At 46.1% G+C, this 15,738-nt stretch overlaps 1 protein-coding gene across 1 annotated transcript in view; it reads right to left on the reverse strand.

Annotated features, from left to right (window-relative positions):
• Positions 1-15,738, reverse strand: part of adamts3 (ADAM metallopeptidase with thrombospondin type 1 motif, 3) — a 487,969-nt gene that overhangs the window by 262,966 nt on the left and 209,265 nt on the right. The window lies entirely within an intron of this gene.

The raw sequence follows: 15,738 nt of genomic DNA on the forward strand, positions 1-15,738 counted from the left end.
TGAACAGCGAGCGAGCGCCAGGCGGGGCGCGCCGGGAGCGACGCCGCAATCAAGACCAGGTGCGTGGATCGCGCATCTGGGGACAATTTAGTAATCCTCTCGCACTATTTAGAAGGGCAACAGCGGTGAACTTCAAGAAGAGAAGTGGAAGGACGAGAACGAGCCAGAGGGAAGCTGATGCTGAGAGAGAGCCGATGGCGCCTGATGGTGAAAGGCAAGCGGAAGATTGAGCGGCAGACGGAGCAGCTGAAAAGCAGTCTTTGTTGAAAAATAAAGAAGTCTAAACGTGCCGCCGCTATGTCCTTCCTTGACGGTCCTTGGAACCCGCACGGCGGCTTGAGAAGTCTGTCACAAATACAAAAACACTTTTTAAATTGTTATTATAGGGTATTTTGTTTGGAATTTTGAGGACAAAAAAAAAAATCTGTGTCATTTTGGAGTAATGCTGTCCGCCCTGAGATCAAACCCCGCCCGAGTCATACCAAAGACAATAAAAATGGGAGCCATTACCTCCTGGCTTGGCACTCAGCATCAATTGGGAATTGGGGGTTAAATCAACAGAAATTGTTCCCGGGCGTGGCCACCGTTGCTGCTCACTGCTCCCCTCACCTCCCAGGGGGCGACCAAGGGGGATGGGCCAAAACCAGAGAATAAATTCGCCACACCTAGTGTGTGTGTGACAATCATTGGTACTTTTAACTTAAACAAAACAAAACGCTGCAAACGTTTCTTTTCCCAGATTGGAAAATGAAAAGTGCTCATGAGCCAGGAGGGTTTTGGACTAAAAAAAAAAAGACCGCCGGCCACGCTTTGTCCCCGTTTCTCTGACCTGCCGATGCACTCGTCCGGCTTTGAAACCGCCTGGCTGAACAATGGAGAAGAAGACTATATCGCCAAAAGTATTTGGCCACCTGCCTTGACCCACACATGAACTTGAAGTGCCGCCCCATTCCCATCCTTGAGCATTCAAAGTTCCTTTCACTGGAACCGAAGGGGAAAAACAATCCTACACCATAATTCCTCCTCCACCAAATTTCACACTCGGCACAATGCATTCCGGAATGTAGCGTTCTCCTGGCCACCTCCGAACCCGGACTGGTCCATCAGATTGCCAGATGGAAAAGCGTGATTCATCACTCCAAAAGTCCTGATTTTCAACCACTGTGCCGCGGCACATAATAATCTGCCGTTGTCGAGTGCCTGTGCTGTGTAGAGCTTGGCTGGGAAATCTTGTAATACTCCATGTATATCAGTAGGTGGCAGCAGGTAGTTCATTGCCTTGTAGACATAGGGACATGTCGAGGATGGTTTGTCGTGATCCCGTTATGCAGAGCACAGCGGGGGACAGAGTGCAGGTAAAAATGTATGTAACGCTTCAACCAAAAATGAACAAAAGAAAAGTCCCGATGGAAAAACGGCAATGAAGCATAGGGATGGCTATGCAAAACAAAAGTAAAACTGAACTGGCTACAACGTCAAAAACTGTGTGCTACAATATCCAAGTCATTTTAAAGAATTAATTTAAATAGGATAGGATTGACTTTTATTTCAATTTAGATGTGTTTAGTGCAGCCCTTTGAGATGCAGCATCTCATTTTCACGGGGGTCCTAACACAAATACGGAGATGCCCTCATTTATGCCACAATTGTTAGTGCACACACACCAACAAAATGCATGTAGTGAAAAATCTAAAAGGAGTAATAATAAAACAAAATAAACAAATGAATAAATACAATTTAAAAATATATATATACTGTAAATAAATCATGCACACGGGTACTGTGATTAATCTGTTATTCAATGCTCAATAGGGCGGAATATGTACTGTATATATGTTAAGTCAGGTAAAAAACATTTTTTTAAATCCCCTAAAGAGCAGGGAAACCTGAGAAACAAGCCTGTTTCGGAGGTTTCCCTGCTCTTCGGGAGATTTAAAACATTTTTTTTTAAATCCTCTAAACAACAGGGGAAACCTGAGAAACAAGCCTGTTTTGAAGGTTTCCCTGCTCTTCGGGAGATTTAAAACATTTTTTTAAAAATCCCCTGAAGAGCAGGGGAAACCTGAGAAACAAGCCTGTTTCGCAGGTTTCCCTGCTCTTCGGGAGATTTAAAACATTTTTTTTTTAAATCCCCTAAAGAGCAGGGGAAACCTGAGAAACAAGCCTGTTTCGCAGGTTTCCCTGCTCTTCGGGGTATTTAAAAAACTTTTTTTAAATCCCTTAAAGAGTAGGGACCCCTGAGAAACAAGCCTGTTTCGCAGGTTTCCCAAATTTTCGGGAGATTTAAAACATTTTTTAAAAAATCCCCTGAAGAGCAGGGAAACCTGAGAAACAGGCCTCCGTGTTTTTCCTGACTTAACATACACTACATTGCCAAAAGTATTCGACTCACATATGAACTTCAAGTGCCATCCCATTCCTAACCCGTAGGGTCCAATATGATGTCGGTCCACTTTTTGCAGCTATTACAGCATCAACTCTTCTGGGAAGGCTGTCCACAAGGTTGCGGAGTGTGTTTATAGGAATTGTTGACCATTCGTCCAACATCGCATTGGTGAGGTCAAACACTGATGTTGGGGGCTCTCAGTCTCCGTTCTCATCCATTCCAAAGGTGTTTTATCTGGTTCAGGTCAGGACTCTGTGCAGGCCAGTCAAGTTAATCCACACTAGACTCTGTCTTCCATGAATGTATGGACCGTTGAGTTTTAGTTGTATCCTGCCTTCTCCATTTTTGCACCTGTGTAATCAGTGTTTAATCCCCGGCAAGAGGCGGACCTTGTGGCACACCTCCTCTCAATTAACCAAATTAACAGATTGGCCTCGCCGGTTATTGTATCCAGAACTCCTGTCGTGCATGCACCTGCTTCACCAGACCTGGTACGTTTTCGCTGCTTTGTCCTGAATTCCCTAACCTCTTGTGTGTTTACTTCCTAGATTCCTGAGGTAAAAATGATTCCTTGTGTTGGGACGGCGTGGCGCAGTGGGAGAGTGGCCGTGCGCAACCCGAGGGTCCCTGGTTCAAATCCAACCTAGTACCAACCTCGTCACGTCCGTTGTGTCCTGAGCAAGACACTTCACCCTTGCTCCTGATGGGTGCTGGTTGGCGCCTTGCATGGCAGCTCCCTCCATCAGTGTGTGAATGTGTGTGTGAATGGGTAAATGTGGAAGTACTGTCAAAGCGCTTTGAGTACCTTGAAGGTAGAAAAGCGCTATACAAGTACAACCCATTTATTTGGACTCTTGCCCTGCTCAGTGTGCCCTGGCCCTTTCTCCTGCCGACCTTTGATGAACCTATTTCGACCAGATTAAATGGTGTGCGTTCCTGCCCTATCCTCCCTAGTTATCCCTTTTTTGTCTAATTAAATTGTTTCAATTTTCGTAATCCCACCTTGTCTCCCGTCTCTGCATCCTGGGGTCACCCCCACTTGACCAAGACCTTAACAATGGACAGTGCTTTGTGCACTGGTGCACAGGCATTGTAGTTGAGGAAAAGGCCGGCTCGCAACTGTTCCCACAAGGTTGGGAGCATGGATTTGTCCAAAGTAAATTGGTATCCTGGAGTTATTTTCACTGGAAAACAACCCCACACCATAATTCCTCCTCCACCAAACTTCACACTCGGCACAATGCGGTCAGAAATGCAGCGTTCTACTGGCAACCTCCAAACCCACACTGGTCCATCAGACTGCCGGATGGAAAAGCGTGATTCATCTGTGCAGAAAAGGCATCTCCACTGCTCTAAAGTCCTGTATCGACGTGCTTTACACCACTAGTTCCGACCCGGTGATGGGTGGCCAAATACTTTTGGCAATATCGTGAAAAAGAAGTTAGGAAAGGTGGCAATAAATACTGAAAGAAGTTGAGGAATGCTCATCAAACACTTATTTGGAACAGGCTAATTGGGAACAGGTGGGTGCCATGATTGGGTATAAAAACAGCTTCCCCAAAAATGCTCAGTATTTCACAAGAAAGGATGGGGCGAGGTACACCCCTTTGTCCACAACTGCGTGAGCAAATAGTCAAACAGTTTCAGAACAACGTTTCTCAAAGTGCAATTGCAAGAAATTTAGGGATTTCAACATCTACGCTCCATAATATCATCAAAAGGTTCACGGAATCTGGAGAAATCACTCCATGTAAGCGGGATGGCCGGAAACTAACATTGAATGACCGTGACCTTCGATACCTCAGACGGCACTGTATCAAAAACTGACATCAATCTGTAAAGGATATCACCACATGGGCTCAGGAACACTTTAGAAAACCACTGTCACTAAATACAGTTTGTCGCTACTTCTGTAAGTGCAAGTTAAAGCTCTACTATGCAAAACGCAAGCAATTTATCAACAACATCCAGAAACGCCGCCGGCTTCTCTGGGCCCGAGATCGTCTAAGATGGACTGATGCAAAGTGGAAAAGTGTTCTTTGGCCTGACGAGTCCACATTTCAAATTGTTTTTGGAAATATTTGACATCGTGTCATCCAGACCAAAGGGGAAGCGAACCATCCAGACTGTTATTGACGCAAAGTTCAAAAGCCAGCATGTTTGATGGTATGGGGGTGCATTAGTGCCCAAAGCATGGGTAACTTACACATCTGTGAAGGCACCATTAATGCTGAAAGGTACATACAAGTTTTGGAACAACATATGCTGCCATCTAAGCGCTGTCTTTTTCATGGACGCCCCTGCTTATTTCAGCAAGACCATGCCGAGCCACATTCAGCACGTGTTACAGAGTGGCTTCCCATGGAGACCTCGGACTGTTGAACGATTGAAGCTCTACATAAAACAAGAATGGGAAAGAATTCCAGTTTCAAAGCTTCAACAATTAGTTTCCTCAGTTCCCAAACGTTTATTGAGTGTTGTTAAAAGAAAAGGTGATGTAACACAGTGGTGAACATGCCCTTTCCCAACTACTTTGGCACCTGTTGCAGCCATGAAATTTAAAGTTAATTATTATTTGCGAAAATCAACATTTGAACATCAAATATCTTGTCTTTGTAGTGCATTCAATTGAATATGGGTTGAAAAGTTTATATTTACACAATTTTCCAACTCATATGGAAACAGGGTTTATACATACAGTGGGGCAAAAAAGTATTTAGTCAGCCAGCGATTGTGCAAGTTCTCCCACTTAAAATGATGACAGAGTTCTGTAATGTTCATCATAGGTACACTTCAACTGTGAGAGACAGAATGTGAAAAAAAAATCCAGGAATTCACATTGTAGGAATTTTAAAGAATTTATATGTAAAATATGGTGGAAAAAAAGTATTTGGTCAACCATTCAAAGCTCTCACTGATGGAAGGAGGTTTTGGCTCAAAATCTCACGATTCACTCTTTCCTTAACACGGATCAATCGTCCTGTCCCCTTAGCAGAAAAACAGCCCCGAAGCATGATGTTTCCACCCCCATGCTTCACAGTAGGTTTGGTGTTCTTGGGATGCAACTCAGTATTTATACCAAAATGGATACATGGATGATACCGCAGAGGATTGGGAGAATGTCATGTGGTCAGATGAAACCAAAATAGAACTTTTTTTATACAAACTCAACTCGTCGTGTTTGGAGGAAGAAGAATACTGAGTTGCATCCCAGGAACACCACACCTACTGCGAAGCATGGAGGTGGAAACATCATGCTTTGGGGCTGTTTTTCTGCTACAATGTGAATTCCTGGATTTTTTTTCCCACATCCTGTCTCTCACAGTTGAAGTGTACCTATGATGAAAATTCCAGACCTCTGTCATCCTTTGAAGTGGGAGAACTTGCACAATCGCTGGCTGACTAAATACTTTTTTTGCCCCACTTTATATTTATTTATATATGCAAGCTAAATGAGGCCAGCATATGCAGCAGGACGAGTTCACCCACACATGACAAGACATGATGAGGGTTAATCATCTCCAACTCTCACGGGAGGAAAGAACAAGCAGCGGAAAAGATGAACTGAGAAGAGGACGAGGAGGGGGAGAGCTGACTGACAGGATGGAAGAAAAGCGAGGAACAAAGTTGGGTGTAAAGGGTGAGGTGTGAGGGGAATGACAAAAGGAGGGGAGAGACAAGACGAGTTAGGCGAGAGGAGAAGATGAGAGGGGGGCGAGAAGACCAGACAAGTGCAAGAGGGGAGGTGGGAAGAAAAGGAAAAAATGGGGGGATGATAAGCAAGAGTGATGATGAAGAGAAGACTCACGTGGAGCCTGCAGATTCTTCTAATCAACACTCAGGCGCAGCTGAAATATCAGGACGGTAGCAAGAAGGAACATTTGTTTTGCTCATGTAACCATAAGGCGGGTCGGGGGCTGGGGGGAGGGTTATCAGGTCCGTGGAGGGGGACCGTTATTTTCAGGACAAGCTTCAAAATCTCTCAAAAGTGGAGGAGGTGAGACTCATTAACACGCTCTCAAGTCGGATCCGCATGAAAGAAAAGACACGAGAAGGTACTTTTAAAGTCTGAAGGTGGACTATTGGTTCCTTCTAGCCGAGTAACAGGAAGGAATAAATGAGACAAAACTAAGAAAAATAAGCATCATATTTTTCGGAGGCGGTACCAATAGATTGGCGGACCGGGGTGTTGGTTCCTCTCTTTAAGAAGGGGGAACCGGAGGATGTGTTCCAAGTATCGTGGGATCACTTACTTGCAATCTTACTTGGAGGGGGAGGAAACATGAACGGCACCATGTCCCCTTCTAGTAAGCTTTGGAGTCCCCCAAGGCAGTATACTAGAACCTTTACTGTTCCTAATATACGTAAACTGTGAATTGTTCCTGTTTGCGGATGACTCGGCCCTGCTGGTATCCGGCAAGGACAAGTCACAGGTGGAACAAATCCACAGTTCTGAACTCCTCAATATTTGCACCTGGCTCGCTGGCAACAAGGTATCCATAGACTTAAGTAAAACGGAATCCATCCTGTTTGGGTCCCGTATCAAACTTAAGAAGGTCAGTGACTTCACTATAAAAGTGGGTGACATTGTTCTCACCAGGAAGGATGAGATCACCTACCTAGGATCCATTCTAGAGGCTAATCTTTCCTGTGATAAAAGGTGATCAAAAAGGTCAACCAAAGAACGAGATTCCTCTACAGAATCTCCTCTCTGGTCAACAAAAGCACCTTGAGGATTCTAGCGGGAACTCTCATGCAACCCTTCTTCGATTACGCTTGCACCTCTAAAACCCTCAAATCTAGACTCCAAAACATCCCAGATTAAGCTAGTCCGGTTACTTTTAGACCTCCACCCCAGATCACACCTCAATCCAACCCACTTCTCCAAAGTGGGCTGGCTCAGGGTGGAGGACAGAGTCAAACAACTTGCACTGAGCCTGGTCTATAAAATCCGCTACACCTCCTTGATACCGAAGTACATGTCAAACTACTTCCTTAACGTAAATGACCGCCATAACCACAACACCAGGGGGAGCTCCACAAACCACGTTAAACCTCCTCTCTGGTCAACAAAAGCACTTTGAGGATTCTAGCGGGAACTCTCATTCAACCATTCTTCGATTAGGCTTGCACCTCCTGGTACCCCAACACCTCCAAAACCCTCAAATCTAGACTCCAAAACATCCCAGAATAAGCTAGTCCGGTTAGTTTTAGACCTCCACCCAGATCACACCTCAATCCAACCCACTTCTCCAAAGTGGGCTGGCTCAGGGTGGAGGACAGAGTCAAACAACTTGCACTGAGCCTAGTCTATAAAATCCGCTACACCTTTCTTGATACCGAAGTACATGTCAAATTACTTCCTTAACGTAAATGACCGCCATAACCACAACACCAGGGGGAGCTCCACAAACCACGTTAAACCTCCTCTCTGGTCAACAAAAGCACTTTGAGGATTCTAGCGGGAACTCTCATGCAACCCTTCTTCGATTACGCTTGCACCTCCTGGTACCCCAGCACCTCCAAAACCCTCAAATCTAGACTCCAAAACATCCCAGAATAAGCTAGTCCGGTTACTTTTAGACCTCCACCCCAGATCACACCTCAATCCAACCCACTTCTCCAAAGTGGGCTGGCTCAGGGTGGAGGACAGAGTCAAACAACTTGCACTGAGCCTAGTCTATAAAATCCGCTACACCTCCTTGATACCGAAGTACATGTCAAACTACTTCCTTAACGTAAATGACCGCCATAACCACAACACCAGGGGGAGCTCCACAAACCACGTTAAACCTCCTCTCTGGTCAACAAAAGCACTTTGAGGATTCTAGCGGGAACTCTCATGCAACCCTTCTTCGATGACGCTTGCACCTCCTGGTACCCCAGCAGCTCCAAAACCCTCAAATCTAGACTCCAAACATCCCAGAATAAGCTAGTCCGGTTACTTATAGACCTCCACCCCAGATCACACCTCAATCCAACCTGGGCTGGCTCAGGGTGGAGGACAGAGTCAAACAACTTGCACTGAGCCTAGTCTATAAAATCCGCTACACCTCCTTGATACCGAAGTACATGTCAAACTACTTCCTTAACGTAAATGACCGCCATAACCACAACACCAGGGGGAGCTCCACAAACCACGTTAAACCCAGATTCCGATCTAACAAAGGTCTTAACTCATTCTCTTTCTATGCCACATCAATGTGGAATGCACTCCCAACAGGTATTAAAGTAAGTGCATCTCTATATTCCTCCAGGCAACTTCAACACTTTACTAATACCCCTCCTCCATTCACATCCCATCTCCCCGGATTATAAACAACTCAAATGTACTTCTAATGTATATACTTGTTCTTATGCTATGTGAACTCACTATGTTCTCTGCTGGCTGTACATATCCTACTAAATAAGACCTACACTGTTTCAATGTCCACATTTCTCTGTTGATGCAATTGTTGATGACTGAAGTTCTGATATCAACCAAAGCTCCTCATCCCACCCCCCGGATTGTAAATAATGTAAATAATTCAATGTACATACTATGATGATTAACTTGTGTGATGACTGTATTATGTTGATAGTATATATTTGTACCATGAATTGATTAACGTGGACCCCGACTTAAACAAGTTGAAAAACTTACTCGGGTGTTACCATTTAGTGGTCAATTGTACGGAATATGTACTGAACTGTGCAATCTACTAATAAAAGTATCAATCAATCAATCAATCAATCAATCAATCACACTCCTCATCCTTACCGGTAAGGTCTATTCAGGTGTACTGGAGAAGAGGCTACGCCGGATAGTCGAACCTCAGATTCAGGAGGAACAGTGTGGTTTTTGTCCCGGTCGTGGAACTGTGGACCAGCTCTATACTCTCGGCAGGGTCCTGGAGGGTGTAGGGGAGTTTGCCCAACCAGTCTACATGTGCTTTGTGGACTTGGAGAAGGCATTCGACCGTGTCCCTTGGGAAGTCCTGTGGGGAGTGCTCAGAGAGTATGGGGTATCGGACTGTCTGATCAGTGTCAGAGCTTGGTCCGCATTGCTGGCTGTAAGTCGGACCCGTTTCCAGTGAGGGTTGGACTCCGCCAAGGCTGTCCTTTGTCACCGATTCTGTTCATAACTTTTATGGACAAAATTTCTAGGTGCAGTCAAGGCGTTGAGGGGATCCGGTTTGGTGGATGCAGGACTATGTTTCTGCTTTTTTGCAGATGATGTGGTCCTGATGGCTTCATCTGGACAGGATCTTCAGCTCTCACTGGATCGATTCGCAGCAGAGTGTGAAGCGACTGGATTAAGAATCTGCACCTCCAACTCCCAGTCCATGGTTCTTGCCCGGAAAAGGGTGGTGTGCCATCTCCGGGTTGGGGAGGAGACCTTGCCCCAAGTGGAGGAGTTCAAGTACCTCGGAGTCTTGTTCACAAGTGAGGGAAGAGTGGATCGTGAGATCGACAGGCGGATCGGAGGGTGTGTTCCAACTATCGTGGGATCACACTCCTCATCCTTACCGGTAAGGTCTACTCAGGTGTACTGGAGAGGAGGCTACGCCGGATAGTCGGACCTCAGATTCAGGAGGAACAGTGTGGTTTTCGTCCCGGTCGTGGAACTGTGGACCAGCTCTATACTCTCGGCAGGGTCCTGGAGTTTGCCCAATCAGTCTAAATGTGCTTTGTGGACTTGGAGAAGGCATTCGACCGTGTCCCTCGGGAAGTCCTGTGGGGAGTGCTCAGAGAGTATGGGGTATCGGACTGTCTGATCGTGGCGGTCCGCTCCCTGTATGATCAGTGTCAGAGCTTGGTCCGCATTTGCGGCTGTAAGTCGGACCCGTTTCCAGTGAGGGTTGGACTCCGCCAAGGCTGCCCTTTGTCACCGATTCTGTTAATTTCCAGGCGCAGTCAGGGCATTGAGGGGATCCGGTTTGGTGGATGCAGGACTAGGTTTCTGCTTCTTTACAGATGACGTGGTCCTGATGGCTTCATCTGGACAGGATCTTCAGCTCTCACTGGAAAGGTTCGCAGCTGAGTGTGAAGCGACTGGATAGAGAATCTGCACCTCCAACTCCATGGTTCTCGCCCCGAAAAGGGTGGAGTGCCATTCACGGGTTGGGGAGGAGACCTTGCCCCTAGTGGAGGAGTTCAAGTACCTCGGACTTTTGTTCACGAGTGAGGGAAGTGTGGATCGTGAGATCGACAGGCGGATCGGAGGATGTGTTCCAACTATCGTGGGATCAAACTCCTCATCCTTACCGGTAAGGTCTACTCAGGTGTACTGGAGAGGAGGCTACGCCGGATAGTCGGACCTCAGATTCAGGAGGAACAGTGTGGTTTTCGTCCCGGTCGTGGAACTGTGGACCAGCTCTATACTCTCGGCAGGGTCCTGGAGTTTGCCCAATCAGTCTAAATGTGCTTTGTGGACTTGGAGAAGGCATTCGACCGTGTCCCTCGGGAAGTCCTGTGGGGAGTGCTCAGAGAGTATGGGGTATCGGACTGTCTGATCGTGGCGGTCCGCTCCCTGTATGATCAGTGTCAGAGCTTGGTCCGCATTTGCGGCTGTAAGTCGGACCCGTTTCCAGTGAGGGTTGGACTCCGCCAAGGCTGCCCTTTGTCACCGATTCTGTTAATTTCCAGGCGCAGTCAGGGCATTGAGGGGATCCGGTTTGGTGGATGCAGGACTAGGTTTCTGCTTCTTTACAGATGACGTGGTCCTGATGGCTTCATCTGGACAGGATCTTCAGCTCTCACTGGAAAGGTTCGCAGCTGAGTGTGAAGCGACTGGATAGAGAATCTGCACCTCCAACTCAATGGTTCTCGCCCCGAAAAGGGTGGAGTGCCATTCACGGGTTGGGGAGGAGACCTTGCCCCTAGTGGAGGAGTTCAAGTACCTCGGACTTTTGTTCACGAGTGAGGGAAGTGTGGATCGTGAGATCGACAGGCGGATCGGAGGGTGTGTTCCAACTATCGTGGGATCACACTCCTCATCCTTACCGCTAAGGTCTACTCAGGTGTACTGGAGAGGAGGCTACGCCGGATAGTCGAACCTCAGATTCGGGAGGAACAGTGTGGTTTTTGTCCCGGTCGTGGAACTGTGGACCAGCTCTATACTCTCGGCAGGGTCCTGGAGTTTGCCCAACTAGTCTACATGTGCTTTGTGGACTTGGAGAAGGCATTCGACCGTGTCCTTCGGGAAGTCCTGTGGGGAGTGCTCAGAGAGTATGGGGTATCGGACTGTCTGATCGTGGCGGTCCACTCCCTGTATGATCAGTGTCAGAGCTTGGTCCGCATTTGCGGCTGTAAGTCGGACCCGTTTCCAGTGAGGGTTGGACTCCGCCAATGCTGCCCTTTGTCACCGATTCTGTTAATAACTTTTATGGACAGAATTTCTAGGCGCAGTCAAGGCGTTGAAGGGATCCGGTTTGGTGGATTCAGGACTAGGTTTCTGCTTTTTTGCAGATGACGTGGTCGGTCCTGATGGCTTCATCTGGACAGGATCTTCAACTCTCACTGGATCGGTTTGCAGCGGAGTGTGAAGCGACTGGATTGAGAAGCTGCAGTCCATGGTTCTCGCCTGTAAAAGGGTGGACTGCCATCTCCGGGTTGGGGAGGAGACCTTGCTCCAAGTGGAGGAGTTCAAGTACCTCGGAGTCTTATTCACGAGTGGGGGAAGAGTGGATCGTGAGATCGACAGGCGGGTCGGTGCGGCGTCTTCAGTAACGCAGACGCTGTATCGCTCTGTTGTGGTGAAGAAGGAGCTGAGCCGGAAGGCAAAGCTCTTAATTTACCGGTCGATTAACGTTCCCATCCTCACCTATGGCGATGAGCTTTGGGTTTTGACCGAAAGGATAAGATCACTGGTACAAAATGACTTTCCTCCGCCGGGTGGTGGTGCTCTCCCTTAGAGATAGGGTGAGAAGCTCTGTCATCCGGGAGGAACTCAAAGTAAAGCCGCTGCTCCTTCACATCGAGAGGAGCCAGATGAGGTGGTTCGGGCATCTGGTCAGGATGCCACCCGAACGCCTGCCTAAGGAGGTGTTTAAGGCATGCCAACCGGTGGGAGGCCACGGGGAAGACCCAGGACACGTTGGGAAGACTATGTCTCCCGGCTGGCCTGGAAATGCCTCGGGATCCCCCGGGAAGAGCTGGACGAAGTGGCTGGGGAGAGGGAAGTCTGGGTTTCCCTGCTTAGGCTGTTGCCCCCGCGACCCGACCTCGGATAAGCGGAAGGAGATGGATAGATGGATTTTTCGGACTATAAGGCACACTTAAAATCCTATCATGTTTTAAAAAATCGACAGTGCGCCTAATGTGCGGCGTACTTACTGACCTCAAAGCAATTGCGTTTGGCACATGGCATAATGATAAGTGTGACTATTACCATTACCATGAATTGATTAACGTGGACCCCGACTTAAACAAGTTGAAAAACTTACTCGGGTGTTACCATTTAGTGGTCAATTGTACGGAATATGTACTGTACTGTGCAATCTACTAATAAAAGTATCAATCAATCAATCAAAACCAGTAGATGGCATAAGAGATACGTGTAGCCTGGTAAATAATGGCAGCCATACATAAGAGATACATGTACACTAGTATTTTTCAACCACGTGCCACCAGTTACAGTCTGGTGTGCCGTGACAAATTATGTCATTTCACCTAATTGGGTAAAAAAAATTTATGTTTGGCAAACCAGTAATTATAGTCTGCTAATGATGTGTCGTCAGAGTAACCGTGTAATACTCCACTATGGACTGGACTCTCACACTATTATGTTAGATCCACTATGGACTGGACTCTCACTATTATGTTAGATCCACTATGGACTGGACTCTCACATTATTATGTTAGATCCACTACGGACCGAACTCTCATTCTTATGTTAGATCCACTATGGACTGGACTCTCACTATTATGTTAGATCCACTATGGACTGGACTTCCACAATATTATGTTAGATCCACTACGGACTGTACTCTCACATTATTATGTTGGATCCACTATTGACTGGACGCTCACTATTATTATGTTAGATCCACTATGGACCGAACACTCATTCTTATGTTGGATCCACTATGGACTTGACTCTCACTATTATGTTAGATCCACTATGGACTGGACTCTCACTATTACGTTAGATCCACTATGGACTGGACTTTCATAATATTATGCTAGACCCATTATGGACTGGACTCTCACTATTATGTTGGATCCACTATGGACTGGACTCTCACTATTATGTTAGATCCACTATGGACCGAACTATCATTCTTATGTTGAATCCACTATGGACTGGACTCTCACTATTATGTTAGATCTAATATGGACCGGACTTTCGCAATATTATGTTAGATCCACTACGGACTGGATTTTCAGTATTATGTTAGATCCACTATGGACTGGACTTTCACAATATTATGCTTGACCCATTATGGACTGGACTCTCACTATTACGTTGGATCCACTATGGACTGGACTTTCACAATATTATGCTAGACCCATTATGGACTGGACTCTCACTATTATGTTAGATCCACTATGGACTGGATTTTCAGTATTATGTTAGATCCACTATGGACTGGACTTTCACAATATTATGCTAGACCCATTATGGACTGGACTCTCACTATTATGTTAGATCCACTATGGACTGGACTCTCACTATTATGTTAGATCCACTATGGACTGGACCCTCACTATCATGTTAGATCAACTATGGACTGGACTCTCACTATTATGTTAGATCCACTATGGACTGGACCCTCACTATCATGTTAGATCAACTATGGACTGGACTCTCACTATTATGTTGGATCCACTATGGACTGGACTCTCACTATTATGTCGGATCCACTATGGACTGGCATTCACAATATTATGCTTGACCCACTCGACTCTCACTATTATGTTAGATCTAATATGGACCGGACTTTCGCAATATTATGTTAGATCCACTACGGACTGGATTTTCAGTATTATGTTAGATCCACTATGGACTGGACTTTCACAATATTATGCTTGACCCATTATGGACTGGACTCTCATTATTACGTTAGATCCACTATGGACTGGACTCTCACTATTATGTTAAATCCACTATGGACTGGACTCTCACACTATTATGTTAGATCCACTATGGACTGGACTCTCACTATTATGTTAAATCCACTATGGACTGGACTCTCACACTATTATGTTAGATCCACTATGGACTGGACTCTCACACTATTATGTTAGATCCACTAAGGACTCGACTCTCACTATTATGTTAGATCCACTATGGACTGGACTCTCACTATTATGTTAGATCCACTATGGACTGGACTCTCACACTATTATGTTAGATCCACTATGGACTGGACTCCCACTATTATGTTAGATCCACTATGGACTGGACTCACACTATTATGTTAGATCCACTATGGACTGGACTCTCACACTATTATGTTAGATCCACTATGGACTGGACTCACACTATTATGCTAGATCCACTATGGACTGGACTCTCACACTATTATGTTAAATTCACTATGGACTGGACTCTCACTATTATGTTAGATCCACTATGGACCGAACTCTCATTCTTATGTTAGATCCACTATGGACTGGACTCTCACTATTATGTTAGATCCACTATGGACTGGACTCTCACTATTATGTTAGATCCACTGTGGACCGAACTCTCACTCTTATGTTAGATCCACTATGGACTGGACTCTCACTATTATGTTAGATCAACTATGGACTGGACTTTCACAATATTATGTTAGATCCACTATGGACTAGACTCTCACTATTATGTTAGATCCACTATGGACAAAACTCTCACTATTATGTCAGATCCACTATGGACTGGACTTTCACAATATTATGCTTGACCCACTCGACCCCCCCCCCCCACAACTGCGCTCCTTTCCAAGGTTTCTCATTGTCATCTCACTGGGTTAAGTTTTTCCTTGCCCTGATGTGGGATCTGAACCGAGGATGTCCTTGTGGCTTGTGCAGCCCTTTGAGACACTTGTGATTTAAGGCTATATAAATAATTATTGATTGATTGATTGATTGATTGATTGACTTCCTGTTTGCGATCTCAATTCAAATTAAAGGCACTGGAAAGACAATGTTGGAGATTCTCTCGATGCACTTGTAAAGTTTTGGACGCGTGAGAAAAAGATGTCCACTTCTCGGAACGGCGCTGTCGTTCCTGCGTTTCGCGGCGTCGACGGGACGCATGGCGGCACGTCGTCACGAGGACGCAGACGGACGCATTTATTTAGGGGATACGTGGGCAGAAAGCCGAGCGATTCCTTTCGGGCGCCTCGCTTGACGTCAAAGGCGTAAAATGGCGAGACGTGGTC

Source organism: Nerophis ophidion, linkage group LG01 (assembly GCF_033978795.1).
Source record: "Nerophis ophidion isolate RoL-2023_Sa linkage group LG01, RoL_Noph_v1.0, whole genome shotgun sequence".
Taxonomy (NCBI): Eukaryota; Metazoa; Chordata; class Actinopteri; order Syngnathiformes; family Syngnathidae; genus Nerophis; species Nerophis ophidion.